The following is a 26,097-nucleotide window of genomic DNA, read 5'->3' on the forward strand; positions in this document are numbered from 1 at the left end:
TGCAGTAGCTGCTGCTGCTACCGGCGGCGAGGTACTTGGTGGCGACGAGGAGGAACGGGAGGAGAAGCGCGCAGGAGAAGAGCTGCTCCGGCGGGACTGCTCCGGTGACCAGTCCGCAAGGTCGTGTCGCTGCGAAGAGCGTAGCTGGCGGGGTCGAGGTCGAGCGACGTTGAGAGGCGAAGTGGACGACTTCGGCCTGGCACGACGGAGGCAAAGCAGAGGAGGGGGCGGAGCAGAGGGGATGAGAAGCATGGCGGCTCCATGGCCGGCTTCAACCCACGGCGTGGGGGTCTGGTTTGAGCGGTGCAAGGAGGCACGGGATCCGTGAGCAGAGGGGCTAAGGCGGGCGTGGGAGAAGGGAGGCGGGCGCGGAACCTCGCTGGTGGCCGGCCGGCGGCAAGGTGCGGCGAGGAGGGAGAAGGCAGGGAAGCTCGTCTCCCTTTCTCTGCGGGTGGTGACAAGAGCGAGGGAGAGGGAGAGATCGAGAGGAGGGAGGAGCGCTGGCGGCGCTGGAGGAAGGACGAGGGGTATCGAGAGAGGCGAAGGGAATCGGGCAAGGGGCGGTCGGCCTAGGGTTAGGAATGGTGGGCTTAGGAGGGGCATATGGGCCTGGGAGGCCGGTCGGCCTGGCTGTGCTGCCGACCCCCGGCTGGGCCTGGTACTTCTCTCTTCTCTTTTCATTAACAGAGAACTAAAAGAAAGGAAAGAAGACAAGAGAAGGTTGGAAGAAGAATTAGGGCATGGGGTTAATTTTCTTGGACTCGCAAAAATATGCTCGTTCAAAGAAAACAGAAATGGCCAAGATTGAAAGATATAAATTCAAACTCATTTGAATTTAATTCAAATGTGTTTGAACTAAGACTCGGTAAAAGGAAGGTCCATAAATGTTGGGAACTTAGGTGGAGCTCCGGAAAATGATGAAAGAATATATGGCAAGGTTTGAGGAGCAACTCGAAGCAGAAAGACCTGAGAGTTTTAAATTGCAGGTGTGTTTGCGGTAAATCCAAATAATTGGAATATTTACTATAGCTCTGTAAATATCGAGAGGATATGTTGTAAAGAGAATCACCATGTGAATTCCCTCGGTTTAAATGGATCAAATATCCATGCCATTTATTTAGTTGAGTTAAAAAAAAGAAATGACATGATGGCATGATGCAATGATGAATGCAATGCACATGATGACATGACAAGATGCAACACGCAAGCGAAAGACATGGCAACGTCAGCGAATAACTGGAAGACACCTGGCGCATCGGTCTTGGGGCGTCACAACACTCCACCACTACGAGAGGATCTCATCTCGAGATCTAGGATGGCACCGGAGGGAAACGGAAGAGGAATAGAAGAGGTAAACCTAAGTTGCTTCTTTGACAAACGAGTGAAACCAAAGAACCTTGAGAGGTTAAACAATTTGCAAGAAGAGTACAACGGAGATGAACGAAGTTGAAAACACTAAGTTAGAAAAAAGGAACAAGGAACATTACTAGATCTTGAGAGGTTGAAAGACATAAGAAAAAAATGGGTTGCAATGTACAAGAAGTACATGCAAGCACTCCAGTTGAAACGAGAATTGCAATGAACGATATAGATTAATTACGACAACACTCCAGTTAAAACAAGATAGAGAAGGAATAAGAATGATATAATTTGGACAACACTCCGACTGTAAATGGAAGGACTTGAACATGATCTTGACAAAACAAGATGATGGGTCGAAAAGAGCAACATCACAATGCATCCAGAAGAAATGTAAGAATTGAATGGAATGAACGGAGGGAAACAAGATCTTGAGAGAGCACGCTTACAACAAATGCTAGAACAGAGTTGTTGGATTATCAACAACGAAAGGATAAGCTTGATGTGGGCTTATGGAAGACATCTCAAAATTATGAGGTGAAATTCTGCCACTAACGAAAACAACAGCTTGGATTTTATATGAGCAAGGAGACGAGAAGCTTATTTCACCGGGAGGATAAATGAAGAACTTGGGTCATTTACAAGCACCATAAATAGCGACAATCCTTATGGAAGGCTTTAGGTGAAATATAACCCAATATACTCCAATGAAGAGATTGATGTATTGAAAAGATGTCCTGAATGAACTGAAAATGATGGATTTAAGATATGTCACTCTTGAAAACTTGTGAATCATGAAACACGAAGGGAAATTATCAACAATGACATAACACCACCTCAAAAGATGAGATATTAAAGAATTGCGCTTTGGAATGCAAGATGAAGAATACTTGAGCTCCTCTGAAAAGAATCTCAATGAACACTTCGAGAAGGAATTAAATCCTTGATGAACCATCATGTAGAGCCTCCATGAAGAACCCCGGTAATAAAAGAATGATCAAATGAAAGGAAAGAGAAGTTGAAAACACAAGGTGAAGCCTTGCGATGATTTAGATGGAGCTTCACGACGAGATAATGCGGAAGACCTGGAACTCCGGAAAAGAAAGATCAACAAAAGAGAAACAAGAATTTTATGAACCTCCGGAATAAGGCATTGAATTTACTCGATGAAACAAAAGTAAGAATTACATTATGCTTATCCTTCACCAATTTAAATTGATGACAAGCAACGGATTTGGCATACTACTTATTCTCGTAGAAAGGATTAAGATAGATATAGCGCAAACTTGAGAAGGTCTTCGACAAACCGCCGGAAGGATTGGGAAAAAACGAGTGAATTGATATGATAACCAAGGAAGGGAGAACTCTTGAATGAACCACCGTAAGAATTAAAAATGAACGAAGATACTTGAGTGAATCAAGATGCAAGAGAACGAAGAGATCGCGAACTGATTAGAGAATACTTGAATGATGCACCGGTAAGATTTGGAGAATGAGAGCTGAAAGCTGAGAATGAATAAACCCGAAATGACAGCATTCGGAGAATCAAACTGAAAAGACTCCTAAACTGCTCCGGATGGGTGAACAGAATTTTCACAATCGGAAACAATTATGAGAGGATGGCAGCAAGCTAGAACCATGAACCCTGAGAGAGCGAGTAAGATTTGGAGGAAAAAAACTCTTCTTCGGTCTTCACATGTTGATAATGATGATGAGAAACACCACCTTGAATTGTTGAGGCACTTCGGAATGAAATTAGAAAGGTTGAACCAATGATGAAAAGGATTTAACCGATCTGGGAGAAACCATCTGAGTGATGATGAATCATTCTTACGTCAAACTTTGAAAAGGATTTGAGAATCACTCCGGAAAGATTAGAAGAGTCAGGTAAGATCCTAGGAAAAGACCTGTGGGTTAGGGCCCACTCAAAAGAAACATCGTTGAAAAGATTGCTTGAAAAGAGAGATTGCACCGGTTGAATAAAATGTCTCGAATGAGATAACATCCTCGAAATATCTTGAACGAATGCAGAGTGGAAACATGAATCTTCAAGATATCTTGAGCACTCCGAAATATTGAATAGAGAGAAATGAATGAATATGAGGTGCACCGGCATGAGAAGGTATTTGAAACGAGGAAAAGGATATGATCAACAAAGCTTGAATTGGATCCACCGGAGAAGAAAAGAGAACGAAGAATGATAAACTAGAAGCTCCGTTAGAATCTTCATGAGAATCATCGGATAAGAACATTGAAAGAAAAGAATGGAGAGACTTCCCATCAATAAAAGGATACTTGAATAAGAAATCTGAGTCCTTGAAGAAAAAGGGTGGGAGGGTGGGAAAACAAAGTCAACTTGGAGACGGATGAAACGAACACCGTTGAGAAGAACTGAAAGGTGGTCTTGCGAATGTTGACATGATCGGATCCACTTGAGGAGGAGCACACCGGTTGAGAAGAAATTTAGATGACAAGCTCGATGATCAAGAAGGATTTGTATTCACGTAGGAATATGAGAACACCACTTAAGAAAGGTATGGATTCCACATTTCACTTCGAAGCAACTCGAATACCACAATGAAAACAAAACAAAGGATTGGCTTGCAGCATAACCTGGAACAAACATATGATAGAGATTTCGTCCGAAGTTTTCGTGGTGGGGCCCACACGGGCTCGATTGTACAGCACCATCATGTACAAGGCAGTGCACATGACATACGAAGCGTCTCCGAGTCAGCATAGCAAAGGACTCTTTAAGACACAACGAGACCACTGTAAAACCAACCGTGGATAGGCGGACCACTAGACGTCGAACCCCAATCTCATATCATGCATCTGTCGGAAAGATATCCTAAGGGCTACTTGAATTCCCACTTATAAACTCCCAAAACTTTCTGGTTATGCAATCAGGTGTTGGGGATACAGGGGAAGCATAATATCTCACCCAAAACTAGCAAATCCTACATCCAGCTATATCCATCCTTCAACACATAACCAAGAAACCTTCAGAAATCATTTACCTCAACCTTCGAAAAGCATCTATTATACGAGTTATGGCAATACTCCCAAACTCCGGCCCTTGTACTGGGTGGCGTCGAGGTTATCTCACCAACAACTGCATAAAAGATATTTTCGATGTCGGCGAACTCAGGCATTACAGAACTGCAATGATAAAATTGTGACGACAACACCTCGGAGCTCAACTCCCCAGGACACTGCCAGAACCCCTAAATGCCAGGAGGCACCAAGAACAATGTTCTCGTCACAAAACCATCAGAACGTTTCCAAGATACCCGCGTGATCCTAAATTTTTTTAGTGAAATTTGAGGAGAGAAGAGTCAAAACTCTACGTCAGGAGACCTCACCAGAGCGACGAAGGGACTGACGAGTAAAAAGAATCCTACTCTCCGATATATATAATCCTATAAGACTCAAAACATTTTTCTATACTCAACAACGCCAGCGATGGGATCAAGCAGGGGGCTCCTAAGTCGGGGAAGGCTCTGATTACCAACTTGTCACACCCACGATGCGGCTATATCTCCCACGTGTAGGAGCATGACTTAGAGGCATAACCGCATAGTATGCATGTCGCAAGAGGGGCAATCTTTACACATCCCATGTACTGAATAAGAAAGGGATAAAGAGTTGGCTTACAATCGCCACTTCACACAATACATAAATATAGCATTACATCATCCAGAATACAATCAAGGTCCGACTACGGAACCAAAATAAAAGAAGACCACCCCTAATGCTAGATCTCCGATCACCCCGACTGGGCTCCACTACTGATTAACTGGAAACGAAACAACACAACGAACACGATCTTCATCAAGCTCCCACTTGAGATGGGTTACGTCACCTACACTGGTATCATCGGCACCTGCAACTGGTTTTGGAAGTAATCTGTGAGTCACAAGGACTCAGCAATCTCACACCCGCGAGATCAAGACTATTTAAGCTTATGGGTAGGGAAAAGGTAGTGAAGTGGAGTTGCAGCAAGCACTAGCATATATGGTGGCTAGCTTACACAAATGAGAGCGAGAAGAGAAGCAAACCTCGGTCGTGAACTAGAAGTGATCAAGAAGTGATCCTGAAAGCTACTTACGTTCAAGCATAATACAAGGACCGTGTTCACTTCCTCGACTCCACTGGAAAGAGACCATCATGGCTACACACGCGGTTGATGCATTTTAATTAAGTTAAGTGTCAAGTTTTCTACAACCGGACATTAACAAATTCCCATCTGCCCATAACTGCAGCCACGGCTTTCAAAAGTTCAAAACCCTACAGGGGTGTCCCAACTTATCCCATCACAAGCTCTCACGGTCAACGAAGGATATTCCTTCTCCCAGGAAGACCCGATCAGACTCGGAATCCCAGTTACAAGACATTTTGACAATGGTAAAACAAGACCAGCAAAGCCTCCCAGATGTGCCGACAAATCCCGATAGGAGCTGCACATATCTCGTTCTCAGGGCACACCGGATTGTCGAAACTTTTGGTAGGCCAGCCCAGAGTTGCCCCTGGTGGCCACCGGCGGCTGACAGGTTGGACCAACACTCAGAGGAGCACTGGCTCGGGGGTTCAAAATAAAGATGACCCTTGAGTCTGCAGAACCCAAGGGAAAAAGGCTTAGGTGGCAAATGGTAAAACCAAGGTTGGGCCTTGCTGGAGGAGTTTTTTTCAAGGCGAACTGTCAAGGGTTTCCCATTATAACCCAACCGCGTAAGGAACGCAAAATCAAGGAACATAACACCGGTATGACGAAAACTAGGGCGGCAAGAGTGGAACAAGACACCAGGCATAAGGCCGAGCCTTCCACCCTTTACCAAGTATATAGATGCATTAATTAAAATAAGAGATATTGTGATATCCCAAGAAAACCCATGTTCCAACATGGAACAAACTCCGTCTTCACCTGCAACTAACAACGCTATAAGAGGGGCTGAGCAAAGTGGTAACATAGCCAAACAACGGTTTGCTAGGACAAGGTGGGTTAGAGGCTTGACATGGCAATATGGGAGGCATGATATATCAAGTGGTAGGTATCGCGGCATAGCAATAGAGCGAACAACTAGCAAGCAAAGATAGAAGTGATTCGAGGGTATGGTCATCTTGCCTGAGATCCCACAAGGAAGAAGAACGAGTCCATGAAGAAGATAAACGGACGTAGTCGAACGGATCCTCACAAACACGACGTTATCGGAACTAACCCGAAGAAGCAACACCGGAAAGAAGCAAACAACATAGTAAACAACCACCACCTACACATGGCATGATGCACACCCAAGTATGATGCATGTCCGGTTTAAATATGCATGGCATGGCAAAGGGCACAAACAAAACTACAAGTTAAGTGGAGCTCAATATGCAACGAGTTGCATATTGACGGAACACCACATCAATTATTTAGTTCTCTCTCGTTTATGTATCCAACAATATTAAATGTTGTTAAACATGGCAAGAGGTGAAACAGGAGTAAAATACACAATTAGGCATTTCAAATGAGGCCGGAAACATCAAAGAACAATTCCGGTAAATCCTCATGTGCATTAGTAATTTAATGCAACAACAATTTTTAAACATTTTTAATGTTATTATCATGATGCGGATGACATGTGCAAGTTTTATGCAGTTTTATGGAAAAGTTGGCATGATAAGATATGAGGCATTTGTCGCCATGGCGGAAGGAAAAAGGGGTGCCACGGCGGCGAAACAGGAAAGTTACCATGGCAACATTCCGGTGATCCGGCAACTCAAATGAGATGCTAGTGCAAAGGAACAAGTGTGGGTGCGCGAAACGTGCAAGAGTGACGGGGAGTGATCCCGGATACCGGGTGTCCCACATGTCGGTGGCAAGGCAAAAGAGGTGCAATGTGCACCGACAGTTCAGACTCGAGGCGAACAAGGGTGCATCTCATACAACTGCATTTTTTTGTTCATGGGCGTCGTCTCGGGGTTATACCTTTCGACGCGTGCATTATCGGAACGGATCAAGTTCATAGAGGGAAGTAGGGTTCTCGTGACGGCGGTAGTGGAAGTAGTCGTTCTCGCTTCGTAGATGTTCACACTCCGTAGGTGTTCAGGGTCAACATGGAACTTGCCGTCCACGGGTCTTCGAGGGTTGACGGTACATGTTCTGAAGACGTTCGGGCGGGGATAGTGGTACACGTTTTCGTAGACGAACTTGGCATCACAACGCGTAGACGTACATATTCCGTAGATGTTCATGTCATCGGTGTCGTGGTAATTGGGGTCTTCGAACTTGCCGGTCCCGTTCTTGCGATGGTAGTCATTCACGTTCGTTCAGAGAGGTACTTGAAGACTCCAACGTCTTCGGGGCGACGGTAGTGGTACACACGAGGGTAGACGAACGTGACGGATCCGAGGGCTCCGGACGTCGTGGTACTTGTCGATCCGGGTCTTGAGACATACTGGGTCTTGACTCAACGTGTCCAAAACGTAGCAGAACAAGGCCCCGGTTGCGGTCGTGTGGACGTTCAGTGAAGACGAACTTGCCGGTCAGAACCAAATTGAAGCCAGACCAAGGAGGCCTCGGGTGGGCAGCAGCAAGGCAGGCTACATCACACATGTGTGGCCCACGGAGAGGTCGAGCTGGACATCGAGGAGGGCAGCAGAGGCGACGGGCGGAGCAGAGGGGCCAAGGCCATGGCGTGCGGAGGAGAAGCAGGGCCAGGGGTGCGTCGAGAGGGTGCAGTAGCTGGTGCTGCTACCGGCGGCGAGGTACTTGGTGGCGACAAGGAGAAACGGGAGGAGAAGCGCACGGGAGAAGAGCTGCTCCGGCGGGACTGCTCCGGTGACCAGTCCGCAAGGTCGTGTCGCTGCGAAGAGCGTAGCTGGCGGGATCGAGGTCGAGCGATGGTGAGAGGCGAAGTGGATGACTTCGGCCTGGCACGATGGAGGCAAAGCAGAGGAGGGGGCGGAGCAGAGGGGATGAGAAGCATGGCGGCTCCATGGCCGGCTTCAGCCCACGGCGCGAGGGTCTGGTTTGAGCGGTGCAAGGAGGCACGGGATCCGTGAGCAGAGGGGCTGAGGCGGGTGTGGGAGAAGGGAGGCGGGCGCGGAACCTCGCTGGTGGCCGGCCGGCGGCAAGGTGCGGCGAGGAGGGAGAAGGCAGAGAAGCTCCTCTCCCTTTCTCTGCGGGTGGCGACAAGAGCGAGGGAGAGGGAGAGATCGAGACGAGGGAGGAGCGCTGGCGGCGCTGGAGGAAGGATGAGGGGGATTGAGGGAGGCGAAGGGAATCGGGCAAGGGGCGGTCGGCCTAGGGTTAGGAATGGTGGGCTTAGGAGGGGCATATGGGCCTGGGAGGCCAGTCGGCCTGGCTGGGCTGCCGACCCCTGGCTGGGCTGGTGCTCTCTCTCTCTTCTCTTTTCATTAACAGAGAACTAAAAGAAAGGAAAGAAGACAAGAGAAGGTTGGAAGAAGAATTAGGGCATGGGGTTAATTTTCTTGGACTCACAAAAATATGCTCATTCGAAGAAAATAGAAATGGCCAAGATTGAAAGATATAAATTCAAATGATATAAATTCAAACTCATTTGAATTTAATTCAAATGTGTTTGAACTAAGACTCAGTAAAAGGAAGGTCCATAAATGTTGAGAATTTAGGTGGAGCTCCGGAAAATGAGGAAAGAATATATGGCAAGGTTTGAGGAGCAACTCGAATCAGAAAAGACCTGAGAGTTTTAAATTGCAAGTGTGTTTGCGGTAAATCCAAATAGTTGGAATATTTACTATAGCTCTCTAAATATCGAGAGGATATGTTGTAAAGAGAATCACCATGTAAATTCCCTCGGTTTAAATGGATCAAAGATCCATGCCATTTATTTAGTTGAGTTAAGAAAAAGAAATGACATGATGGCTTGATGACATGATGCAATGATGAATGCAATGCACATGATGACATGACAAGATGCAACATGCAAGCGAAAGACATGGCAACATCAGCGAATAACTGGAAGACACCTGGCGCATCGGTCTCGGGGCGTCACAAAGAGTCACTCCAAAGTCACTAATAGCGGAGAATAAACGAAGAGATTATTGTAGGTTAGAAACCACCTCAAAGTTATTCTTTCTGATCGATCTATTGGGTTATTCCTATAAGTGTCAAAAATAGCCCTAGAGTTCGTACTAAAATAACACCTTAAGACACACATCAACCAAAACCCTAATGTCACCTAGATACCCCTATTTCACCACAAGTATCCACGGGTTTGATTATACGATATGCAGCACACTATCTCAGATTCATCTATTCAAACCAACACAAAAAACTTCAAAGAGTTCCCCAAAGTTTCCACCGGAGAGTCAACACGAAAACGTGTGCCAACCCCTATCCATAAGTTCACAAGGTCACACAGAACCCGCAAGTTGATCACCAAAACAGACATCAAGTAGACCACGTGAATATCCCATTGTCACCACAGATAAGCACATGCAAGACATACATCAAGTGTTCTCAAATCCTTAAAGACTCAATCCAATAAGATAACTTCAAAGGGAATACTCAATCCATTACAAGAAGGTAGATGGGGAGAAACATCATAAGATCCAACTATAGTAACAAAGCTTGCGGTACATCAAGATCGTGCCAAATCAATAACACGAGAGAGAGAGAGAGAGAGATCAAACACATAGCTACTGGTACATACCCTCATCCCCGAGGGTGAACTACTCCCTCCTCGTCATGGAGAGCACCGAGATGATGAAGATGGCGATGGTTTCCCCCTCCGATAGGGTGCCGGAACGGGCTCCCGATTGGTTTTTCGTGGCTACAGAGGCTTGCAGCGGGGGAACTCCTGATCTAGGTTCTGTTCTGGAGGTTTGGGGATTTATAAGAGGTGTTGGCGTCGGGAACAAGTCAGGGGGGCCCACGAGGCAACGACAAGTACGGGGGGCGCGCCCTAGGGGGGAGCTGTTGGGGAACGTGGTATTTCAAAAAAATTCATATGATCATGCAAGATCTATCTAGGAGATGCATAGCAACGAGAGGGAAGAGTGTGTCTACGTACCCTCGTAGACCGAAAGCGGAAGCTTTAAGTAACGCAATTGATGTAGTCGAACGTCTTCGCGATCCAACTGATCAAGTACCGAACGCACGACACGTCCGTGATCTGCACACATTCAGATCGGTGATGTCCCTCGAACTCTAGATCCAGCTGAGGCTGAGGGAGAGTTTCATCAGCACGACGGCGTGGTGACAGTGATGATGAAGTTACCAACACAGGGCTTCGCCTAAGGACTACGACAATATGACTGAGGTGGAAATCTGTGGAGGAGGGCACTGCACAAGGCTAAAAGATCAACTTGTGTGTCTATGGGGTGCCCCCTCCCCTGTATATAAAGGATGGGAGGAGGAGGAGGGCCGATATCAAGGGGCGCACCAAGGGGGGATTCCTACTCCTAGTAGGAGTAGGTTTCCCCGTTTCCTAGTCCAAGTAGGAGAAGAAGGAAGGAGAGGGAGAGGGAGAAGGAAAGAGGGGGGCGCCGGCCCCTCCTAGTCCAATTCAGACCAGCCCATGGGGGGGGGCACTGCCTCCCCTTGTGGCCCTTCTCTCCTTTCCAATAAAGCCCAATAAGGCCCAATACTTCCCTCGGTGAATTCCCGTAACTCCCCGGTTCTCCGAAAAATACCCGAATCACTCGGAACCTTTCCTATGTCCGAATATAGCCTTCCAATATATGAATCTTTACCTCCCGACCATTTCGAGACTCCTCGTCATGTCCGTGATCTCATTCGGGACTCCGAATAAACTTTGTTCATCAAATCACATAACTCATAATACAAATCGTCATCGAACGTTAAGCGTGAGGACCCTACGGGTTCGAGAACTATGTAGACATGACCGAGACACATCTCCGGTCAATAACCAATAACGGAACCTGGATGCTCATATTGTCTCCTACATATTCTACGAAGATCTTTATTGGTCAAACCGCATAACAACATGCGTTGTTCCCTTTGTCATTGGTATGTTACTTGCACGAGATTCGATTGTCCGTATCATCATACCTAGTTCAATCTCGTCACCAGCAAGTCTTTACTCATTGTGTAATGCATCATCCCACAACTAACTCATTATTCACATTGCTTGCAAGGCTTATAGTGATGTGCATTACCGAGAGGGCCCAGAGATACCTCTTCGACAATCTGAGTGAAAAATGCTAATCTCGATCTATGCCAACTCAACAAACACCATCGAACATACCTGTAGAGCATCTTTATAATCACCTAGTTATGTTTGTGACGTTTGCTAGCACACGAAGTGTTCCTACGGTATTCGGGAGTTGCATAATCTCATAGTCATAGGAACACGTATAAGTCATGAAGAAAGCAATAACAATAAACTAAACGATCATAGTGCTAAGCTAACGGATGGGTCTAGTCCACCACATCATTCACTAATGATGTGATCCCATTCATCAAATGACAACACATGTCCATGGCTAGGAAACGTAACCATCTTTGATTAACGAGCTAGTCAAGTAGAGGCATACTAGGGACACTCTATTTGTCTATGTATTCACACATGTACTAAGTTTCCGGTTAATACAATTCTAGCAGATATAAGGAAATAAAAATAACAACTTTATTATTGCCTCTAGGGCATATTTCCTTCAGTCTCCCACTTGCACTAGAGTCCATAATCTAGTTCACATCATCATGTGATTTCACACCAATTGTTCACATCTTTATGTGATTAGTTCACAACTTCATGTGACTAATACCCAAAGGGTTTACTAGAGTCAATAATCTAGTTCACATCGCTATGTGATTAACAACTAAAGAGTGATCATGTTTTGCTTGTGAGAGAAGTTTAGTCTACGGGTCTGCAACATTCAGATCTGTATGTATTTTGCAAATTTCTATGTCTACAATACTCTGCACGGAGCTACTCTAGCTAATTACTCCCACTTTCAATATGTATTTAATCGAGACTTAGAGTCATCTAGATTGGTGTAAAAAGATTGCATCGACGTTACTCTTTAGGACGAACTATTTTATCACCTCCATAACCGAGAAATATTTCCTTAGTCCTCTAAGGATAATTTTGACCGCTGTCCAGTGATCTACTCCTAGATCACTATTGTACTCCCTTGCCAAAATGATGCTAAGGTATACAATAGGTCTGGTACACAACATAACATACTTTATAGAACCTATGACTGCGGCATAGGGAATGAATTTTCATTCTCTTTCTATTTTCTGCCGTGGCCAAGTTTTGAGTCTTTACTCAATTTCACACCTTATAACTCAGGCAAGAACTCCTTCTTTGACTGATCCATTTTGAATTCCTTCAAAATCTTATCAAGGTATGTATTCATCGAAAGTCTTATCAAGCGTCTTGATCTATCTTTATAGATCTTGATGCCCAATATGTAAGGAGCTTTACAGGTAATTCTTTCTTTGAAAAACTCCTTTCAAATTCTCCTTTATGCTTTCCAGAAAATTATACATCATTTTCGATCAACAATATGTCATTCACATATACTTATCAGAAAGGTTGTAGTGCTCCCACTCACTTTCTTGTAAATACAGGCTTCACCGCAAGTCTGTATAAAACTATATGCTTTGATCAATTCATCAAAGTGTATATTCCAACTCCGAGATGCTTGCACCAGTCCATAGATGGATCGCTGGAGCTTGCACACTTTGTTAACACCTTTAGGATTGACAAAACCTTCTGCAACATAATTGGATAACATAACTATCCCTCAACATGCAACAAAGAGTCACTCCAAAGTCACTAATAGCGGAGACCAAACGAAGAGATTATGGTAGGACACGAAACCACCTCAAAGTTATTCTTTCCGATCAATCCATTGGGCTATTCCTATAAGTGTCACAAACAGCCCTAGAGTTCGTGGTAAAATAACACCTTAAGACACAAAATCAACCAAAACCCTAATGTCACCTAGATACTGCAACATCACCTCAAGTATCTGTGGGTATGATTATACGATATGCATCACACAATCTCAGATTCATCTATTCAACCAACACAGAGTACTTCAAAGAGTGCCCCAAAGTTTCTACCAGAGAGTCAAGACGAAAACGTGTGCCAACCCCTATGCATAGGTTCATGGGCAGAACCCGCAATTTGATCACCAAAACATACATCAACTGGATCAATAGAATACCCCATTGTCACCACACGTATCCCAGGCAAGATATACATCAAGTGTTCTCAAATCCTTAAAGACTCAATCTGATAAGATAACTTCAAAGGGAAAACTCAATCCATCACAAGAGAGTAGATGGGGAGAAACATCATAAGATCCAAATATAATAGCAAAGCTCGCGATACATCAAGATCGTACCACCTCAAGAACACGAGAGAGAGAGAGATCAAACACATAGCTACTGGTACATACCCTCAGCAACGAGGGAGAACTACTCCCTCCTCATCATGGAGAGCACCGGGATGATGAAGATGGCCACCGGAGAGGGATTCCCCCTCCGGTAGGGTGCTGGAACGGGTCTAGATTGGTTTTTGGTAGCTACGGAGGCTTCTGGCGGCGGAACTCCCGGTCTATTGTGCTCCCCGAAGTTTTTAGGGTATATGGGTATATATAGGAGGAAGAAGTACGTCGGTGGACCTCCGGGCTGTCCACGAGGCACGGGGGCGTGCCCCCCACCCTCGTGGGCAGCCCGGGACTCTCCTGGTACATCTCCGATATTCGGTGGGCTTCTTTTGGTCCAAAAATAAGTTCTGTGAAGTTTCAGGTTAATTGGACTCCGTTTGATTTTCCTTTTCTACGATCTCTAAAACAAGGAAAAAACAGAAACTGGCACTTGGCTCTAGGTTAATAGGTTAGTCCCAAAAACCATATAAAATAACGTATAAATGCATATAAAACATCCGAGGTTGATAATATAATAGCATGGAACAATCAAAAATTATAGATACATTGGAGACGTATCAGCATCCCCAAGCTTAATTCCTGCTCGTCCTCGAGTAGGTAAATGATAAAAACAGAATTTTTGATGTGGAATGCTACCTAACATATTTATCCATGTAATTCTCTTTATTGTGGCAAGAATATTCAGATCCATAAGATTCAAGACAAAAGTTTAATATTGACATAAAAATAATAATACTTCAAGCATACTAACAAAGCAATCATATCTTCTCAAAATAACATGGCCAAAGAAAGCTATCCCTACAAAATCATATAGTCTGGCTATGCTCCATCTTCACCACACAACATATTTAAATCATGCACAACCCCGACGACAAGCCAAGCAATTGTTTCATACTTTTGATGTTCTCAAACCTTTTCAATCTTCACGCAATACATGAGCATGAGCCATGGACATAGCACTATAGGTGGAATAGAAGGGTGGTTGTGGAGAAGACAAAAAGGGAGAAGATAGTCTCACATCAACTAGGCGTGTCAATGGGCTATGGAGATGCCCATCAATAGATATCAATGTGAGTGAGTAGGGATTGGAATGCAACAGATGCACTAGAGTTATAAGTATATGAAAGCTCAACAAAAGGAACTAAGTGGGTGTGCATCCAACTTGCTTGCTCACGAAGACCTAGGGCATTTGAGGAAGCCCATTGTTGGAATATACAAGCCAAGTTCTATAATGAAAATTTCCCACTAGTATATGAAAGTGACAAAACAAGAGACTCTCTATCATGAAGATCATGGTGCTACTTTGAAGCACACGTGTGGAAAAAAAGGATAGTAGCATTGTCCCTTTTATTTTTTTGATTTTTTGTTTTTTATTTGGCCTTTCATTTTTTATTTGGCCTTTCTCTTTTTTTTGGCCTTTTTTTGGGACAATGCTCTATTAATGATGATCATCACACTTCTATTTGTTTACAACTCAATGATTAAAACTCGATACTAGAACAAAGTATGACTCTATATGAATGCCTCCGGCGGTGTACCGGGATTTGCAATGACTCATGAGTGACAAGTATGAAAGAATTATGAACGGTGGCTTTGCCACAACTAAAATGTCAACTACATGATCATGCAAAGCAATATGACAATGATGGAGCGTGTCATAGTAAACGGAACGGTGGAAAGTTGCATGGCAATATATCTCGGAATGGCTATGGAAATGCCATAATAGGTAGGTATGGTGGTTGTTTTGAGGAAGGTATATGAAAGAATTATGAACGGTGGCTTTGCCACAACTAAAATGTCAACTACATGATCATGCAAAGCAATATGACATTGATGGAGCATGTCATAGTAAACGGAATGGTGGAAAGTTGCATGGCAATATATCTCAGAATGGCTATGGAAATGCCATAATAGGTAGGTATGGTGGCTGTTTTGAGGAAGGTATAAGGTGGGTATATGATACCGGCGAAAGGTGCGCGGTATTAGAGAGGCTAGCAATGGTGGAAGGGTGAGAGTGCGTATAATCCATGGACTCAACATTACTCATAAAGAACTCACATACTCACATACTCACATACTTATCGAAGCAAAGTACTACGCGCATGCTCCTAGGGGGATAGATTGGTAGGAAAAGACCATCGCTCGTCCCCGACCGCCACTCATAAGGAGGACAATCAATAAATACATCATGCTCCAACTTCTTAACATAACGGTTCACCATACGTGCATGTTACGGGAATCACAAACTTCAACACAAGCATTTCTCAAATTCACAACTACTCAACTAGCACGACTCTAATATCACCATCTCCATATCTCAAAACAATTATCAAGTATCAAACTTCTCTTAGTATTCAATACACTTCATATGAAAGTTTTTATTATATCCCTCTTGGATGCCCATCATATTAGGACTAAATTCATAACCAAAGCAAATTACCATGCTGTTCTAATGACTCTCAAAATAATATAAGTGAAGCATGAGAGATCAATTATTTCTTCAAAATAAAACTACCACCGTGCTCTAAAAAGATATAAGTGAAGCACTAGAGAAAATGACAAACTACTCCGAAAGATATAAGTGAAGATCAATGAGTAGTCGAATAATTATGCAACTATGTGAAGACTCTCTAACATTTAATAATTTCATATCTTGATATTTTATTCAAAAAGAAATCAAAACAAAATGAAATAAAATGACGCTCCAAGCAAAACACATATCATGTGGCGAATAAAAATATAGCTCCAAGTAAAGTTACCGATGAACGAAGACGAAAGAGGGGATGCCTTCCGGGGCATCCCCAAGCTTAGGCTTTTGGTTGTCCTTGAATTTTACCTTGGGGTGCCTTGGTCATCCCCAAGCTTAGGCTCTTGCCACTCCTTATTCCATAGTCCATTGAATCTTTACCCAAAACTTGAAAACTTCACAACACAAAACTTAACAGAAAACTCATAAGCTCCGTTAGTGAAAGAAAACAAAACACCACTTCAAGGTACTATAATGAACTCATTATTGATTTATATTGCTGTTAAAACTACTATATTCCAACTTCTCTATGGTTTATAAACTCTTTTACTAGCCATAGATTCATCAAAATAAGTAAACAACACATAGAAAACAGAATCTGTTAAAAACAGAACAGTCTGTAGTAATATGGATCAAACGTATGGTCTGGAACCCCAACAATTCTAAAATAAATTTCTGGACGTGAGAAATTTATATATTAATAATCTTAAAAAATAATTAAATAAATAGGACTCTCCAATAAAAAATACCAGCTAATCTTGTGAGCGCTAAAGTTTCTATTTTTTACCGCAAGATCTCAAAGAGTTTCCCCAAGTCTTCCCAAAGGTTCTACTTGGCACAAACACTAATGAAAAGCATAAAACCACATCTAAACAGAGGCTAGATGAATTATTTATTACTAAACAGGAATAAGAAGCAAGGATCTAAAATAAAATTGGGTTGCCTCCCAACAAGCGCTATCGTTTAACGCCCCTAGCTAGGCATGATGATTCCAATGATGCTCACATAAGAGATAAGAATTGAAACATAAAGAGAGCATCATGAAGAATATGACTAGAACATTTAAGTCTAACCCACTTCCTATGCATAGGGATTTTGTGAGCAAACAACTTATGGGAGCAATAATCAACTAGCATAGGGAGGCGAAACAAGCATAACTTTAAAATTTTAAGCACATAGAGAGGAAACTTAGTATTATTGCAATTCCTACAAGCATATATTCCTCCCTCATAATAATTTTTGGTAGCTTCATGAATGAATTCAACAATATAACCATCACATAAATCATTCTTTTCATGATCTACTTGCATAGAAATTTTACTACTCTCCATATAAGCAAAATTCTTCTCATTCGGGATAGTGGGAGTATCATAAGAGACTTGAATGCTATAGATTGTTTCCACATTAAAAGAGTAATGTTCAAAAAAAGGGTAATCATAATCATGACAAGTTTTATAAATATAATCATCACTACTTTTTATAGCATAAGTTTCATCACAATAATCATCATAAGTAGCAACTTTGTTCTCATCATAATCAATTGAAACCTCTTCCGAAATAGTGGATACCTCACTAAATAAAGTCATGACCTCTACAAATCCACTTTCATAAATATTATAAGATTCAACATCCTCGAAAATAGTGGTATCATTTCTTTATAAAGTTGACACTCTTCCAAACCCACTTTCATCAACATAATCATCATAAGTAGAAGGCATGCTATTATCATGATAAATTTGCATATCAAAACTTGGGAGACTAAAAATAACATCTTTATTAAACGTAGCATCCCCAAGATTGGGACAAACATTAATTGCAGCAAATATATTCTCAAAAACATCATCATCGTCAAACATAGCATCCCCAAGCTTGGGCCTTTTCATATCATAAGCATAATCACTCTCATCATTAATAGTATGGATAGCACCAATAGTATAGCAATTATCATATTCTTCCAAGCAAGTGCCAAAAAGATTTTCAAGATCATACGAAGTATCATTATCTTCACAATCATAAGCATCACAACAAGCAATAGGCATAACGAGATCATCATCAAGTGCATTATCTTCCACAATTATATTTTCATGAGGCACAACAATAATAGGAGCAGCATTATTTGGGAGAGATATCTTTTTACCTCTCTTCCTTTTTCTTTTCTTCTTCTTCACCGCATCATGTGTGGGTTCAATCCTCTTTTTGGAGCTCCTTATTAATGAGATTGGTTGAATAGAAGTATCCTCCTCGTTACCTGATTCATCATAAGAAATAATAGGAGGATATTGGGAGGTCTCTTCCCTTTCATTAGTGTTATCTTCCTCTTCTATTTGTTTTCTTTTCTTTAAGTAATTGGCAATATAAGGATTTTCAATACAATTCACCGCACAATACATATAAATTTCCTCTAGATCAAAATGAAGAACTCTATCAAGGGAAAATTATGGAATAACCTTAGTTATACGTTTCATTTCTTCATAACCCAAGAGCAAACTAAGTTCATTATGATGTGCAAGGGAAATCAAGTCATCACAATTTTTGGACATGATACGATCATGAAACAATTTGCATTGGGTACTGAAATGATCATGTTCATTGCAAAGTTCACAAGTACAGCTAAGAAAATTTAAATTTTCAGCACAAACTTCTAGCCTTTCTTGCAACAATTTCATTTCTAAATGCTTATGCCTCTTGCAATATCTATCTTCCCTATTTGGTGTGTACTTGCAAACCCAATGCACTCCACAAAAATTGACATGTTTATAGGAGACATTTTCATCATAACTAGTGCAATCATCATTAGTACTATCGATATTCAAGGAGTTCATACTAACAACATTGCAATCATGCTCATCATTCAAAGATTTAGTGCCAAACATTTTATAGACTTCTTCTTCTAGCACTTGAGCACAGTTTTCCTTTTCATCATACTTACGAAAGATATTAAAAAGATGAAGAGTATGAGACAAACTCAATTCCATTTTTTTGTAGTTTTCTTTTATAAACTAAACTAGTGCTTAAACAAGAAACAAAAAGATTCGATTGCAAGATCTAAAGATATACCTTCAAGTGCTAACCTCCCCGGCAACAGCGCCAGAAAAGAGCTTGATGTCTACTACACAACCTTCTTCTTGTAGACGCTGTTGGGCCTCCAAGTGCAGAGGTTTGTAGGACAGTAGCAAATTTCCCTCAAGAGGATGACCTAAGGTTTATCAATCCGTAGGAGGCGTAGGATGAAGATGGTCTCTCTCAAGCAACCCTGCAACCAAATAACAAAGAGTCTCTTGTGTCCCCAACACACCCAATACAATGGTAAATTGTATGGGTGCACTAGTTCGGCGACGAGATGGTGATACAAGTGCAATATGGATAGTAGATAATGGTTTTTGTAATCTGAAAATATAAAAACAGCAAGGTAACTAACGATAATAGTGAGCGTAAACGGTATTGCAATGTGTTGAAACAAGGCCTAGGGTTCATACTTTCACTAGTGCAAGTCCTCCCAACAATAATAACATAACTGGATCGCATAACTATCCCTCAACATGCAACAAAGAGTCACTCCAAAGTCACTAACAGCGGAGAACAAACGAAGAGATTATGGTAGGGTACGCAACCACCTCAAAGTTATTATTTCCGATCAATCCAGTAGGCTATTCCTATAAGTGTCACAAACAACCCTAGAGTTCGTAGTAAAATAACACCTTAAGACACAAATCAACCAAAACCCTAATGTCACCTAGATACTCCAATGTCACCTCAAGTATCCATGGGTATGATTATACGATATGCATCACACAATCTCAGATTCATCTATTCAACCAACACAAAGTACTTCAAAGAGTGCCCCAATGTTTCTACCAGAGAGTCAAGACGAAAACGTGTGCCAACCCCTATGCATAGGTTCATGGGCGTGCCAACCCCTATGCATAGGTTCATGGGCGGAACCCGCAAGTTGATCACCGAAACATACATCAAGTGGATCAATAGAATACCCCATTGTCACCACGGGTATCCCACTCAAGACATACATCAAGTGTTCTCAAATCCTTAAAGACTCAATCTGATAAGATAACTTCAAAGGGAAAACTCAATCCTACAAGAGAGTAGAGGGGGAGAAACATCATAAGATCCAAATATAATAGCAAAGCTCGTGATACATCAAGATCGTACCACCTCAAGAACACGAGAGAGAGAGATCTAACACATAGCTACTGGTACATACCCTCAGCCCCGAGGGACAACTACTCCCTCCTCGTCATGGAGAGCACCGGGATGATGAAGATGGCCACCGGAGAGGAATTCCCCCTCTGGCAGGGTGCCGGAATGGGTCTAGATTAGTTTTGGTGGCTACGGAGGCTTCTGGCAGCGGAACTCCCGATCTATTGTGCTCCCCGAAGTTTTTAGGGTATATGGGTATATATGGGAGGAAGAAGTACGTCGGTGGACCTTCAGGCTGTCCATGAGGCAGGGGGCGCGCCTAGGGGATGGGTGCACCCCCCACCCTCGTGGGCAGCCCGGGACTCTCCCGGTCCATCTCCGATACTCGGTGGGCTTCTTTTGGTCCAAAAATAAGTTCCGTGAAGTTACAGGTCAATTGGACTCCGTTTGATTTTCCTTTTCTGCGATACTCTAAAACAAGAAAAAAAAACTGGCACTGGGCTCTAGGTTAATAGGTTAGTCCTAAAAATCATATAAAATAGCATATAAATGCATATAAAACATCCAAGGTTGATAATATAATAGCATTGAACAATCAAAATTATAGATATGTTGGAGACGTATCAACCAACTCTATTGCAAAGTTCACAAGTAATGGCATGAACAGAGCATAATTTTGTAGCAAATTTATCTATCACCTTAAGCCACCGGTTGGTTTCATCATGTGTATGCTTCTTACAAAATCTATCATCCCTATAAGGCATGTCTTCACAAACTCTATTCACTCCACAAAAATTGACAAGCTTATAAGAAACTTCTTTATCATGACTAGTGCAATCATCATTAGTATTATGAAGATTCATAGCAAGCACACTAACAACATTGCAATCATGTTCATCATTCAAAGATTTAGGGCCAAACATTTTATTGACTTCTTCTTCTAACACTTGAGCAATATTTTCCTTTCTATCATTTTCACGAAAGACATAAAAAGATGAAGCATATGAGGCAACCTCAATTCCATTTTTTTTGTAAATTTCTTTTATAAACTAAACAAGTGATAAACCAAGAAACTAAAATGTTCAATTTCAAGATCTAAAGATATACCTTCGAGCACTCACCTCCCCGGCAACGGCGCCAGAAAAGAGCTTGATGTCTACTACGCGACCTTTCTTCTTATAGACTCGTGTTGGGCCTCCAAGCGCGAAGTTGTGTAGGACAGTAGCAATTTTCCCTCAAGTTGATGACCTAAGGTTTATCAATATGTGGGAGGCGTAGGATGAAGATGGTCTCTCTCAAACAACAATGTAATCAAATAACAAAGAGTCTCTTGTGTCCCCAACACACCCAATACAATGGTAAATTGTATAGGTTCACTAGTTCGGCGAAGAGATGATGATACAAGTGTAATATGGATGGTGGATATATGTTTTTGTAATCTGAAAATATAAAAACAGCATGGTAGCAAGTAGTAAAAATGAGCAAAAATGGTATTGCAATGCTAGGAAACATGGCCTAGGGTTCATACTTTCACTAGTGCAAAGTCTCTCAACAATGGTAACATAATTAAATCATATGGCAATCCCTTGATACGTCTCCAACGTATCTATAATTTTTGATTGTTCCATACTGTTATATTATCAGTCTTGGATGTTTTATAATCATTTTATATCATTTTTTGGTACTAACCTATTACCATAGTGCCAAGTGCCAGTTGATGCTTTTTGCATGTTTTTTACATCGCATAAAATCAATACCAAACGGAGTCCAAACGCAATGAAACTTTACGGAGATTTTTTATGGACCAGAAGACACCCAATGGGCCAAGGCAGCGCCTGGGGTGCTCCGAGGGGAGCACAACCCACCAGGGCGTGCCTAGAGGCCTAGGTGCGCCCTGGTGGGTTGTGCCCACCTAGGGTGCCCCCAGACCGCATCTTTGCTCTATAAATACCCCAATATTCGAGAAACCCTAGGGGAGTCGATGAAAATCAATTCTAGCCGCCGCAGAGTTCAGAACCACCAGATCCAATCTAGACACCATCACGGAGGGGTTCACCACTTCCATTGGTGCCTCTCCGATGATGTGTGAGTAGTTCTTTGTAGACCTTCGGGTCCATAGTTAGTTGTTAGATGGCTTCCTCTCTCTCATTTGATTCTCAATACAATGGTCTCTTGGAGATCCATATGATGTAATTCTTTTGCAGTGTGTTTGTTGGGATCCGATGAACTTTGAGTTTATGATCAGATATATCTCTTTTTTATCCATGAAAGTTATTTGAGTTTCTTTGATCTCTTATATGCATGATTGCTTATAGCCTCATATTTCTTCTCTGATATTTGGGTTTAGTTTGTCCAACTTGATCTATTTATCTTGCAATGGGAAGATGTGCTTTGTAGTGGATTCGATCTTACGGTGCTTGATCCCAGTGACAGAAAGGGAACCGACACGTATGTATTGTTGCTACTAAGGATAAAATGATGGGGTCTATCTCTACATAGATAGATCTTGTCCACATCATGTCATCGTTCTTATTGCATTCCTCCGTTTCTCCATGAACTTAATACACTAGATGCATGCTGGATAGCGGTCGATGTGTGAAGTAATAGTAGTAGATGCAGGCAGGAGTCGATCTAGTAATCTTGGACGTGATACCAATATAATGATCATTGCCTGAATATCGTCATGAGTATTTGAAGTTCTATAAATTGCCCAACAGTAATTTTTTTACCCACCGTTTGCTATTTTTCGCGAGAGAAGCCACTAGTGAAACCTATGGCCCCCGGGTCTATTTCTCATATTATTTGCCTTCGTGATATATTTTATTTGCCTTTTATGTTAAGATCTACTAAACCAAAAATACAAAATACCTTGATGCAATTTATTTTATTTGGCGTTCGATCTATCAATATTTACAACTCTCTCGCGTCCTTTGCTAATTTCTGGCACTGTTACCCAAAAGGGATTGATAACCCCTTTTACACGTCGAGTTGCAAGTACTTGTTATTTGTGTGCAGGTATTGTTTATGTTGTGTTGCTTGGTTCTCCTACTAGTTCGATAAACTTGGTTTCATATCTGAGGGAAATACCTATCTTCGTTGTGCTGCAACATCCCTTCCTCCAAAGTTCTTATCGCGGAGAACATAAGATGAAATTGCTTGTAGGGTACGAAACCGCCTCAAAGTTATTATTTTTGATCAATCCATTAAGCTATTCCTATAAGTGTCACAAACAGCCCTAGAGTTCATAGTAAAATAACACCATATGATACACATCAATCAACCCTAATGTCACCTAGATACTCCAATGTAACCACAAGTATCCGTGGGTCAATTATACGATATGCATCAAACAACTTCAGATTCATAATATTCAATCCAACACAAAGAACCTCAAATAGTGCCCCGAGATTCCTACCGGAGATACAAGGACAAAAACGTGCATCAATCCCTATGCATAGATTACTGTCGGTTCTATATCCGGCATATCTTGTAGTAGGGGTCCTAAGCTAGGCGTCTTGGAGCGATGGTAACATGGACACAGGATTTTACCCAGGTTCGGGCTCTCTTGCAAAGATAATACCCTACGTCCTGCTTTTGATTGTATTGATATGAGGATAGTACATAGTATAGGTATCTATCACGAGATTGTAGTAATGAATATGAGATGTTCTATTGACTAGCCTAGCCTCAGTTTATATAACACACCAGAGGCCTAGGATTTAGAGGAGTCCTTGTCTTGGGCACCAAGTCTTATGGAATCCTCCTTGTATGCGGCATGGGCTGCCCGAAGTGGCCCATAAGTGAACCGTCATGGGGATCCTTGGCCCGATCCATCTTGTCGGGAGACGATGTGGTGAGTACCCCCTAGTCCAGGACACTGTCAGTAGCCCCCTGCATCGGTCTTCAAGTTGGGGATGCTCCTCGATTCTTCTGAACTATTCTTCATCTTTGGTCGTAGGTCTTGAAAACTGGTTCAACAAATCTTCTCATCTTCGATCTTGAGGATCGCCAAAGTGAATTTGAAGAGTCTACACATTGGGTATCCGAGGAGCCCCTTTAAGTTTTCGGCCTTTAGCAATGCCTTGTTAGTTTTTTACGCCACACCTCGGGTTTGAAGTTGTTCCCGTGCGGCGGTGTCCTCTTGCGTCCGAGCTCCAACGCCAGACTACATCCGAGATATCTTTTGCAGCCAAGCACCAATGTCGGACCGCTTCCGAGCTCAAACGTCGGAATGTATCCGAGCTCTAACGCCGGACTGTATCCGAAATGTCATAGATTACCTCAGTCTTGAAAAAGTTAAAAGGGTAGAACCGAGCTTAATGCTGGAGATGCCCTCTATGGAGCCAGCCACTTGCAACCGAGCTTTATGCGGGACTGCTTCCGAGGTATCTTTTGCAGTCGAGCACCAAAGCCGGACCGTATCCGGCTCCAATGTCGGACTGTATCCGAGGTGGTGCACCACCTCGGCCACGAGCTAATTTATATGAATTTAATTCCGATTTGTACAATGTATTCTCTGCCGGGATGTATAGCTAGTAGCCCTCAAGGTGCATGTTGGCCTAATATTGGGGATGCACCTAAAGGATAAAATCAAACCGCTGACCCCCAGTAGCCCCGGAGACTTGGGTCGATTCGTGAAATCGGCCTGAGGATCAATTCCCAGCTCGGCAACATACTTAGGAATAGAAACATGGTGTAATATATTAGAGGATATAGTGATCGGCGAACGGGCCCTTGAGAGAGGGTTTTGAGAAGTCGCTGTAATATATTAGCTTGATGCCAGCTAAGTCCCAGATGGTACCTATTGTTGTTCGAAGACACGTTTGCCCATAGTTCGGTCAAGCTGAACACTGAGCACTTTGAAATTTCCGTATTGAATAGGCAATGCAGTAGCCCCTGAGATACTGGTCGGGTGGCAACACCAAATCAGGGGATCAATGTGCCCCTTTAATACTAGTAAATGATAAGCCCGAAGCCCAGTAGCCCCTGAGCCTTAATGTGGGCACGGGTGGCCGAATTAAGGATCGATATCTAGAGTAAAAATCACAAATTATGTGTAATGAGTCTACATATCCATGTACTCTACATTATTAATGCTCGGATCCACATTGTACAAAACTTTGTTGACCGACCATCGGCTTCAACCTCCTTGGCCAGTAGCTGGGCAGTGTTTGTCGCACTTTATAAAGCCTTTATGAGGGCAAAGATTTACGACAAACAAGGTAATCGGCCATACAGTTTTATAAACAAAGGTATGCAGAGAGAATGTTACATTACTATGTAATGTAAAAAAACTTCTTCCAAAGAAAATAGTCTCGCTATCGGTTCCTTTCTTTGGGTTGTCATGCCGACCATGATCATGAAACCTCACCTCCGATCAATGAGGGAGAAAAATATTGAGGATTTAGTTTGGGCAAAGTTCCCGAACTATGTGGTCTTTAGTGAACATAAATTTTCACTTCCATCATTGCCGACCAATTATATCCTTTAAGATCGCTAGCTTTCGGCTTCACCCAGTCTGACAGCGGCGGAGCCAACATACAAGCATTGGGTTCAACTGAACCCAACAGATTTTGCTCCGTACGTGCATGTAGATGCATGTTTACTTGATGTGAACCCATTAAAAACTTGTGACTGACCCCATCAATGAAAGGTTGTCACGT

This window comes from Triticum aestivum, chromosome 2A (assembly GCF_018294505.1).
Source record: "Triticum aestivum cultivar Chinese Spring chromosome 2A, IWGSC CS RefSeq v2.1, whole genome shotgun sequence".
Classification (NCBI taxonomy): domain Eukaryota; kingdom Viridiplantae; phylum Streptophyta; class Magnoliopsida; order Poales; family Poaceae; genus Triticum; species Triticum aestivum.